Genomic DNA, 11,778 nt, shown 5'->3' on the forward strand with positions numbered 1-11,778 from the left:
CTTATTTCCTTTTACATATAAGAAAAAAATTCTACATTTTAATCATCCATTATTTTATGTACTGCAATTTGAACAATTATTGCATATTGATGAGAATTTACATTATTCTTGTATCTTTTTTCAAAAATTCACTAGCCTCTAGATCTTGGGTAGGTGTTGTTTCTACAAGAAAATTTTTACATACTCCACATGATTATGGCCACAAGACCTAAGCTTTTGTTAATTTCTTTGTAACTATGAAACACACTAGCTTCCCCCATCAAGTTGTTAAAACTTGTACAATGGTTAGAATTTAAATTCATTTGATATTTATGATGTACAAAACTTCCTAGAGTATTTAACCTTAAATTTTGACTTTAACAATTTTTTTATTGTTTGAAACTCTAACCTTTATTGAGCTCATTCTTATTCTCATTTGTTAGAAGAATATATCAATAATATTTTTAAGGAGTTAATTTAGTAAATCATGAATTTATTTTGAAATAACTTAGGTTTTATAACTCAATTGATGTCACATTGGAGTCTTATCTATTAAAAAATTATCAAACACTTGCCATAAATAAAGGTAAGAGATCTTCCTTGGGTTGACAAAATCAATTTATATGATTTTAGGTCAATGTACATGTAAATTAATCTATCTCATCAAACATCCCCTAGTAATCCAAAAACTAGTCCAATAAACCACAACTAAAAATCCATGATCATTCACCATTTAGGAAAGCAAAATTGTACTTGCCAATAGTCTACAAGATTACACAACAAAACATTTAGGTTCAACACATGTCTTTCTTTTTATCACAAATCAATGGTTGTCATTATAACACATCAATGATACTTGATCTAGAGATGGAATTACAATCTCCCTAGATACATGAACCAAGATTTCTTCAAAAATATAGTAAGATGAAAATGAAATGCTAATTGGAGACTTTGAACTTGTGTTTCTTTTTACTTAAAACTCATACTTTCAATATGAGACAACCATTTCTAATTTTTTTTGGCTTTAAAGGATGTAAGGAAAAATGTAAAAAGATTTATTAAACCTCATCAAAGTATACTTGAAGTTGGAGACACCCCTTCATCTTCTTATACAAGTTGTTGTTGTACTTGAAACATTCTTGATTCAAAATATTTACTTATGGGAGATATTCTAGGCATTAGTAGAACATATTCACAACATCTATCACTTCCACATGCCTACATTTCTATAGCTTTGACACCTTGTGATTCACTACAATAAGAGATACCTTGTATTCCAATTATGACTTCATGGGATGATTAATTTCTAGCTATTGCAATTTTTTTGTGTTGTCCCACATCACATATTTGGGAGGCATTATTAATGGAATTCATCTAGTCTTTGATGATGAAAAACCTTATTGTTGCGATGGAACACTTTGACCCTCTTGTCCATTCTCCACATTATGATTCTTTTAAATTTGATCTAATTGTGAAGGGTAAAAGTACAAAACTGTGTCACCTTTTAGGCTGACTAATCAGAATGACTGAATTTGAGTATTTCTATTTAAAAATCAATTTTGTTCAAAGATATGATCTAGATAAATTCATTCTGGCTAAGTTATATATGGTATCACACTTTTCCAATTGGAAATGTCTTTTAAATTAATGTTTTATACTAGTTTGTATCCAATTACTAAAGAAATATAATTATTTCAAAAAATTGACATTTTAATAACTCTTTCAATTTTTTATGATATATTTTTAATAACTTATAAACATCATTTTATAGAGCCCAAAGTCAAGAATATTCTCATATAGAATTTAGAGTGTTTTAATTAGATATAGTATATTATAATTAAAAAATTCTACAAGCACGTATTTTAACACTTGAAAAGATTTCAATTTTGAGAAAGAAAAAAATAGTAAATCATATCATCAAAAAAAAAAACTTATATAATGTTCTAGAGGAGAGAGTCCTCTTCTAGAATGTATAATTTTAATTCTAGTTAGAATAGATTTGTTTTGAAAAATGTGGTTAGAGATAAAAGCTATTGATTTCAGGTGAGTTGAACTTTGAATGATTATAAAAGTGAAAATATAAGTCTAAAGACAATTTTTATTTTTGAATGTTCTAAATATATATGCTATCCATAACATAGTTTGAGATCAAAGGGAAATACGTTTATTTCCATATAGTTTTGTGGTGGGAACTAGACCCCAAATTTTCAGCATTTTTCAGCAACTCAAAAATTATCTATAAAAATTATGAAAATATATCAATTCTTAATCCAAATAATTGTTAAAAATTATAATCCTAAGCTTGATCAATTTCTACACATTTCATTAGTTTACTTCATTTTCATATTCTAAATAATAATACCCATTTTATATCATTGAAGGTGAATAGTTGTACTTTTGTTAGCCTTTTCCTTCACAAAAGGGTGACACAGGTTTGTGCTTTGACTCTGAATTCCTATGCACAAGAATTGGAGGATGTCTCTTTATCTTTCAAAAAGACATTCACATCTTAGACACATGCTCTACATTCACCCTCACCAGATCTTGATTAATCCTTTTAAGCATCTTTTCAAGGGACAAATTTCAATATTCATATGAGAACACTAGAGAAACTTTCATGGACTCCATTAATTTTAAATGATGTTTCATCTCAAAACTATCTTTCATCTTGGGGAGTCATCTACTTCACACCTCTGGACTTGTTTCTTTCTAAGGGGAGGAACATTGTTTGGTAATCATGGAGTAACTACTTTATCCAACATAGAACGCCTACTATTGGTGTATGTTCTATGTGGTGGTGGGTGGGGGGGAGGGTACTTGGTCTCTCTTCTTCTCTCTTATGGGGGGTCTTTTTCCTCACATGAGATTTTCTCCCTCTTATTCATCTTTGAGATTTTTTTCCCTTTCTTTGATTTATGAGAGATTGCATTCAACTTCCATTTGCATATTGTACATGGGTACCTAACATGGCTTAGTAGCTAAGACCTATCTAGCATTGTGAGATTAAGATAATTCCCCTAAGTTTCACTTAAAGGGAGTGTTGGTGTAATTAATTATTTACCTAATTACACTTAAGCTTACTTAGGAAAATACATACCTATTCATTTGAATTTGAGACACATAGGAGTTTACATCTTTATTAATACATGGTGCAAGAGAAATTTTACTTTATGTGGTGATAGTTGTTACCACATTTCCACTTTATATGTTGTCTCCACCTTTTGTGTACTTGTCACTTATCATCCTACAAATTTTGCACATACTTCATTGCATAATGGAGGATGAGATCTACCTTTGGTGGACATATCATTCCATCTTGTGTGGATGATAAGTGATCTTCTTAGCTATCATGGTCTCTTATTTACTTTCTTATATAAGAAGACACTTCTACATTATACCCATTCATTATTTTATGTATTGTTCTTCAATTATTGCATATTGATAAGAATTTTATTTATTATCATCCCTCTTATTATTTTTTCTATTCATTAACCTCTAGATCTTAGGTGGTTCTTGTTTTAAAAAAAAATTGCATACCTCATATGATTATGGTCATGACCTAAGATTTTTTAAATGTCTATAACTATGAAACAACTAGTTTCCTCCATCAATTTGTTGAAACCTACCATGATTATACTTTAAATACATTTGACATTCATAATTTACAAAGGCTTCCTAGAACATTTAACCTTAATTTTTGACTTGCAAGGATGTTTGTTTCTTAGAAATTCTAACTTTTCATAATTCCATTCTTATTCTTAATTGTTAGAAGAATTCATCAACGATAATTTGAAGGTATTCATTTAGTAAAGTATACAATCATTCTCAAAACCTTATGTTTTATCACTCAATTGATGTCACCTTTGAGTCTTATCTATTGACAAATTATCTAACATCTACCATAAGTAAATGTAAGAGATCTTCCTTAGATTAGAAAAGTCATTATATATAATTTAATGTGATACAAACCTATAAGGTGTTCAACCTCATCAAAGATTCCACAGTACTCACAAAACTTGTAACCACTAAACCACAATGAAATACCTACAAATGTTCACCACTTAGGAAAAAACCTACTTGCTAATAGTCTATAAGAATGCACTTCAGAACATGTAGGTTCAACACATCTTTCCTTTTCTCAAAATGTAGTGGAATTCATTATAGCACATCAAAGACCATTGATCTAGAGGTGAACTTACCATCTCCCTAAATAGATCGATCAAGATTGGTTCAACTTGCTAGCAAGATGAAAATGAAATCCCAAATAGAGGCTTATATCATGAAGATGTCTTTCTTTTGACATAAACCATATTTCCAATATGAGACAACAATTTTGAATTTTTTGGGCTTTAAAGGATGTAAGGAAAAACATAACAAGATATATTAAACCTCACGAAGTCTCAACAATTTTAAAAAAAAAAAATTGGTTGCAATTTTTATAATTTTTGTAGAAGTTTGTCTTCAAAATAGTATTTATCTAATTAATCATAAGAAATAAGTAAAAGATGGAAAGTTCTAGAAAACATTATTCATATAGCTTTTCTATATTTTGTTTCAAATTCATGGGAATTTTCTAAAGCTTTTGTCTAAAAAGTTATCTAGATCTACAAGAATACAATAAGTACTGTAAACCACTAATTAGACTTAAATAAAGATGTGTTTAGATTGATAATATATAAATCAAGCAAAGAGGTTAAGCTATTTAATTCTATATGTCAAGTAAATCTAATTATGATAGATTCACTATGATAGAATACGTATCATCAACCACTTTCTAACTTGACAAAGAGGGCTAATTATCTTGATTTCGTCGCTCCATCTATCTATTATCAATCTAAACATGTTTATCCAAGTCTAATTAATGCTTTGTGATTAATCACTTTATTCAAATTTCTAAACTTACAATATTAGATCTTTAGCATAGGCATCCTCACAAAAAATTCTTCAACTCCATTTTGTATTTCAATAGAAACACCACTCATGCTTAAGCAATCCAGTAGGTACTAAAAATCAAAATGAAGAGAGTGATTATTATCAATTAATTAAAATCACATCGACTTCCTTGATGCCAATCAATCTCTAGAATGCTCTACATAATGATAGTATGATGACAATGCAAAGTTAAAAACCTATTGGAGTAAATAACGAGTATGCACGATTCTTTCTAATCAAATCTGATTGATCATTCGCGATCGTTAGGGATAAGAGCAATAATAGCTGCCATAAAATCAACCAAAACAATTATGGCTGTCCAATATAAATTTTTTCGTTGAATAAAAGTATTGGCAGCTGCCATAAAATCAACCGAAACAATTGCAACAAAAGATCCATTAGCTATTGTACCATGCATTCTTTATCAATTCAAATTATTTAATAAATAAACAAGTCCACTACAATAGCTGTATTGCACAAAATATCCACTAAAAAATGCAGGATAAGATCGTAGTTATATCATTCTGACCAAACTTTGAACTCGCAAAAAGAAATCTGTAAAACCGACTGCGCACGCCTGTTTTGATCACCGAAAACTGACGCGGAAAGATAGAAAGTCGTCCTCACATATACTTTCGCAGTCAAGAGCGACGGCCATTCCTCCCGTTGACTGGCACACAAAAGCTTCTTACACTCCAAAACCTAAAGCTATATACATATACATTCACCTCCTGACTGCTATCATAAACCAGACACGCACAAAATGGCTCGTCTACGTCTTGTTCTGTTTGCTGCCGCCATTGTCTCCATTTTCTGTCAAATGCCGGCAAATGCCGCATCCCCTAAAGCTCTGGTCGCCCCCATCACAAAGGACGCCAAAACCCTGCGTTTTACTGTGGAAATCCTGCAGAAAACCCCTGCGCAGAAGCAGCATTTAATGCTCGATCTCACCACTGACCATTCCATCCTGCGCTGCTCCGCCAAATTATACAAATCCTCCACCGACTCTCCCGTCCCCTGCACCGAAACCCTCTGCAAGTCATACGAATATTCCGGCTGCAGCATCTGTTATTCCCCCACCGCCCCCGGCTGCCACAACGGCACCTGCGTGGTTCCGGGAGTTCCCGGCTATGAGCTGACACGTGACGTGGTGTCCGTGCGTGCCACGTCAGGGTCCAACGCCGGTCGATACGTCAAGGCCTCCGGTGTCGTCTTCGCCTGCACCGAAGAAACCAACAAATTCCGGGACTACCCCACCACGGCCACGGGTCTCGCCGGATTAACGGCATCCACGCTGGCACTGCCAGCTCAGCTTGCGTCATCCCTTGGGATATCACGGGAGTTCGCCATTTGCTTGCCTTCGACTGCCACGTCACCAGGCGCGCTCTTTTTCGGCAGCAAGCCTTACGTCTTTCTTCCTCCACCTGGCAGAGATCTGTCCACGAAGCTCCTCACGACGCCCCTGCTGAAGAACAACTTCTACACAGACGACTACTACATAGGCGTAAGCGGCATCCACGTCAACAGTGTCGACGTGGGGTTCAACAAGTCGAGCCTCCAGATCGGCTGGCGCGGACGTGGCGGGGTGAAGCTGGATACGCTTGTCCCTTACACGCAGCTCTCCACCGCAATATACACCTCTCTCGTCAAGGTCTTCACTGACGTGGCGGGTAAAATGAACGTCACACGAACCACTGCCAATGTGGCGCCGTTTGACACGTGCTTTAACACTGCTGGCGTGGCGTCTACCCGCGTTGGCCCTGCTGTGCCGACTATTGACCTCGTGCTGCAGAATAATGCCACGTGGAGGATCTTCGGTGCCAATTCCATGGTCCAGGTCAGCAATAAAGTGATGTGTTTGGGGTTTGTGGATGGAGGGGAAGATCCTGTCACTACCATTGTCATTGGGACATATCAGATGCAGGATAACTTTCTCCACTTTGATCTTGCCAAGTCATCGTTGGGCTTCTCGTCCTCCCTGCTCTTTCAGCAGACCACCTGCTCTAACTTTAATTTCACTGCTTCTAACTGAAGGATGTAATCCACAGAGTAATTAGCCTGCGAGAGTAAAGATCATCTTAATAAAATGACGACAATGTGTTGTTTTCTTATTCCACAATCTCAATAATAATAAAATAGTTATCAAAATTGAGTGCATTAATTATATAAAAGTATTAAATGTATAACTTTATAATATACTAATTCTTTATCACTGTTTTCTACAAATTTACAGCTTGAAAAAATTATGTGATAGTTCTAAGTGACAGTTGGATATAAAGCATCAAAAACAACTGATAAGGTGTTAGCATTCCATTTCAATCCTTGCAAGTCATTCTCATTCTATTTCATATCGGTTTCGAAGCTGTTCCTTTACACCAACATTCCTTTTTAATTATATAAAAGATATTAGAAATTATTCATAAAAATATAATATGACCAAATGAACCAATAGGCATTGCTTTTAGGACAAGGAAATTCTTAACTTCATTAGCTTTGTTTGGTTGCTGGAATAGGAATAGAAAATTTGGAATGCATTTTTTATTTTTTATTTGGTTTGTCAATTGGAATAGGGAATAGGAATACATACTCTCATTTTGTCTCTAAAATGAGCTTATACCCATTTCAAAAAATAGTTGTTATTGGAATAGCCATTTTTATTCCCAATATGCATTCCTATTCTCCATTCCTATACTTGCAACAATCTTGTATGTGACATTAAAGTCAATTTTCAGATCTTTCAAAAATTTTGCAAATGTGAACAATGAAAAATTCTTGCCTTCTGTTATCTCACTTTGTACTTTTTAAAACAATAGCTTGAAGCATTTACACATGTGCCAACAAGCCAAGATCACTATAATATGTGGAACATTGGCCACTAGAAATCAAAAGCATATTTACCACATAAACATGAACATGGTAATAAAAACATACTCTTGAAAGTCTATCATGTTTGGATTACAGGATGGTGGGTAATTCAAATGTAAATAGTGTGCTTCATGTGTGTTGCAACTACTACCAGTGGAGAAAATGGTTGTGAATCTGATCCACCAGAAAAATGTGGAAAGCCATGCTTATCTGAATGCATGTTTGGTCTGTACAACAACTTCCACTATGGGCCAAACTTGGTGCTATTTGCAACTGCTTGAGAGTGGTCAAGTACATCTTTGTTTATCCTCTCCCCTAGTTACATATAGTGTATGTGTTGCAGTTTTATAGAATGCATATACCTATAGTTAATGGTCAAATTCTATAAACAAGTGTTGTGTGCAACATTAGTCCCTGCTTGTGGTAGGCTTGGTGGGAAAGATGGAGCAAAAGTATTTGGTTAGCAGAGAGCTCTAGTTCCCGCATGATGTAGAAAGACTAGAGTCTGAGATTTAGAGATTTCATGCGTAGTCAATTGCATGGAGAAATGGGTCTAGACATTTCATCATCAAGAAGTGGTCAAATTTGACTCACAATATTTGAGAAGCTAGTTAAGAAGCAATCATATGTCATTTACAGTATGTAGGCTCATCCCATATAATATTTAGCTGGAAACTATGTCTGGTCAATGTAGAAGAGATAGACATCTTGTGTTGTCTGTTTGACACTAACATCAAGCTCTAATGAATTTTTTCTCAATTTAAGGGAAAATGGGTTCTCTAAGATGTTGATTCGACTGATATTACAAAACATATATTGGTATTAAAATACAATGATTCTTGAAAATAATAGTATTTATTAATTTCTTCAAGAGGACTGAAAACTTATCAGCATAAATTAATGAAACATTGATCTGAGAAAATTACAAATGTATTGCTAACCTACTGTAAATCTATAATATTTCTCTTTTAATGCATAGACTAAACTCTTGAAGAATTTACAATATTCAGGAGCATTGATCAACTACTATATTTCATAGAAATTCTTATTAGCATTAGATGGTAGAGATGAACTACAGTATTGCTCAGCAACTTTGTGCATTAGCAGAAGTATATATCGCTAAGCTCTCTTTCCCCAATAGCCTTGGTGTAGGGTATCACAACCACCGAGAATGAAACCCAAATCACTGATTTGTAATTTCTCTGTGTCAATTTATTTCCATATGGTTACAGAGAGAAATTTAGATCTATACTAAAACTATGTTGATTTTCTATTTTGTAGAAGACTGCATTTAGCTCCTACATATGATATGGACTTGAGAGCTGCTTAACAATATCATACTAATGCTAGCCAAAATAATGAGCTCTTAAACTTATTCAAGTTCTATAACTAATGCCATATTCATCTCATAACAATAATGTGAACCAAAGAGTAAATAATGAATTGTAATAGAACTTTTGGACTGATTCTATTCTGCCTAGCTCATGTAAATTCGTAAAGCGCTAATGTCTAGTACAAAGAACAAGTTAAATAGAGAAATAAAAGATGAACAAGGAGAGAATCTTGGAAGGAAAGAGGAAGGAATTGCATCTAATGCTCATAAATATTGAGTTTCAAATTAATCTTAGATATACAGTTATGTTAAATCCATTAAAAAAAAGCAAAAAGTAGATGACATCTCCATTTAAAAGTTTAGTATAAAAACTACAATCAACCATTAAGCACAAATTCCCACTTTCCATGAGCATTGGTAGCATTGGCATTAGGTTGTGAGATCCATTGATATCTAAAAATTGAGGTATACAATCAAGAATCAAATGTTGTCAAAATATTGTTATCTCGTTGCACATGGAATGAATTTCAAATAATAGTAGTAATTGAAGTACACATGAGATGCATAGCAATGAATTTTAAAAATTTAAATTGTGTCTCAGGCCTGATGTTTTAACTCTTCCAATTTATGGTTTGCATATGTCAAGATTCATAACAACACATGTCAGACATAAGACCATTAATAGAAGAGTCAAGATAGTAAGTTCTAATGTTTTTAAAGAGCGCCAAAAGCATACACCAATAGAAGGATTAGGAGATACAAAAAACATGATGAGCAAACAAGATGTCTATTGTAATTTAGTTATAGTTAATTTCATCATAGAGTTAAACAAAAAAAAAGTTTAAATCAAATAGGTTCAAGGTACAAGAATTTAAGCTATAGACATCTGATTCTCTATGTTAATGTTCATTGCAAATGAAAGGGCAAAAAATAGTAACTTTGCATGAGAGTCATTTATGATAAATTGACTGTGTACAAGAGGCACAAGATGTTCATTATAACAGTATTTAAAGCAAAGGAAGCCAACAATGTTGATATCTGTAACAAAAAATAGTAACTTTGCTCAAGAGTCAAGATGTTCATTATAAAAGTATTTAAAGCAAAGGAAGCTAACAATGTTGATAAGAATAAAGGAAATAGGATTAGAGCAAAAGTTTACAATGCTCGTCATTCTCATAATTAGTTTCAAATTACTTATATTTATGTAACATCTACGAGAGGCAAAAAAAAAAATTGAGAAAAATTTGAAGATTGTTGTAAAAATCATTTCAAAATAAAAAACCTGAACAATTCCAAATTCAAAAATAAAATAATTTCAACTTCAACTATCTTTGTAATAAAACTAAAAATAGCCAAATAAGTGCACCAAAATCTTCCGTATTAACAAATATTAAATTCTTCAGTGAACTACTTTACCTCTTTTCTCCTTCAAAGATGAGGCCCTGGTAATAAAGTTGAACATGAAAAATATAAGCCTGAACATAATTTAGCCTAACTTCCACTATCAAGATTTCAAATTAGGATAAAAAAAGATTACAAGAATAAGCACAAATCAGGAAATTAACATATAGAACATTAAAAAATGTGCATAGATGGGGCAATTAATAGAGAAGATTTAAAAAATGGCAAAGACCTGATAATTGTTAAAAAAAAAAATAGAACTCATATAAAATTGCCGAGAATGATTGGTAATTACTTTTCACAGCATAAGCATAATAGATATCTGCTGAGGGAGTTCCATATAAAATTTGTTAGATTCACAAGAGATCTTTGGTTATCCTTTTAATGTTGTATGATGAATAAGCCTTCTGGGCGAGATGGTGAATTGGAGTTGGGAGGAAAGAGCCTCCTGTTTCAACTATGAATTAGAGAGGGAATTGATAATTTTGGTTTCAAGAATGAACATTAACACTCCTCTTTTGCAAATAGAGTTACAATTTGTGAACATTGTTAATAACATCATACATTCTAACATTTTACTAAATTGTTGTGATAGTGAACTATACAAAAATGGCAACAAAAATAAAATGAAATAGCATTAAAGAAGAGTATTGAGAATGTCATACCGGATGATCTACATGTGAGAGATGACAGAATTCCTTGCAGTGCTAAAGTGAAGTCTTTTATGATAATGTAGAAACCCATCAATAACACTCAATTCAAGGAAGTGAGCAGATGCCATGGAACAATTTTGTAAACCAAGTCTGCACTAATAAAGGAACTTCATCAGAAAAATGTAATATGAGAAAGCATGGAGAAGCCATGGTAAAATGGAGACCCAGCGATGCATGAGGCAGGTGTTGTAGGCTATGGGAATAACACATGGAATGCATGCAACTTTATTGTTGGCAGGTGTTGTAGGCTGTGGGAATAACACGTGGAATGCATGCAGCTGAAATGTTAATTTCTTAGGCAAGAAAATAAAAATACTACCGGGGAAAATCTTTCGAGCCAATAGAAATGGACATAAATTTAAGGAAATAATAATGAAAAATGGAAATGCAGCTATGGAGATGATTTTAATGGGATTGTTTTAAGGTTTTTCCCAACTCCCGAGATAGTAACTAATTGAAAAGTGCAGCAAAAACATTAGTCCCCGCCTATAGGCGGCAAGGACTAAAATTCAATACTGGGAGATTTGGTGGAAGATTTTTCATTTAGTCTTTTTA

The 11,778-nt window shown here is 33.2% G+C and overlaps 1 pseudogene across 1 annotated transcript; it reads left to right on the top strand.

The window, feature by feature from the left end:
• The first annotated feature begins 5,520 nt into the window (after positions 1-5,520).
• Positions 5,521-7,022, top strand: LOC149528498 (putative aspartic proteinase GIP2 pseudogene; annotated as a pseudogene). The gene has a single exon (XR_016358829.1). The product of XR_016358829.1 is annotated as a putative aspartic proteinase GIP2 pseudogene (transcript).
• Positions 7,023-11,778: the final 4,756 nt, after the last annotated feature.

The sequence above is a fragment of the Cupressus sempervirens genome, chromosome 11, assembly GCF_028749045.1.
Source record: "Cupressus sempervirens isolate cs-2001-9-10 chromosome 11, ASM2874904v1, whole genome shotgun sequence".
In the NCBI taxonomy this organism is placed as follows: Eukaryota; Viridiplantae; Streptophyta; class Pinopsida; order Cupressales; family Cupressaceae; genus Cupressus; species Cupressus sempervirens.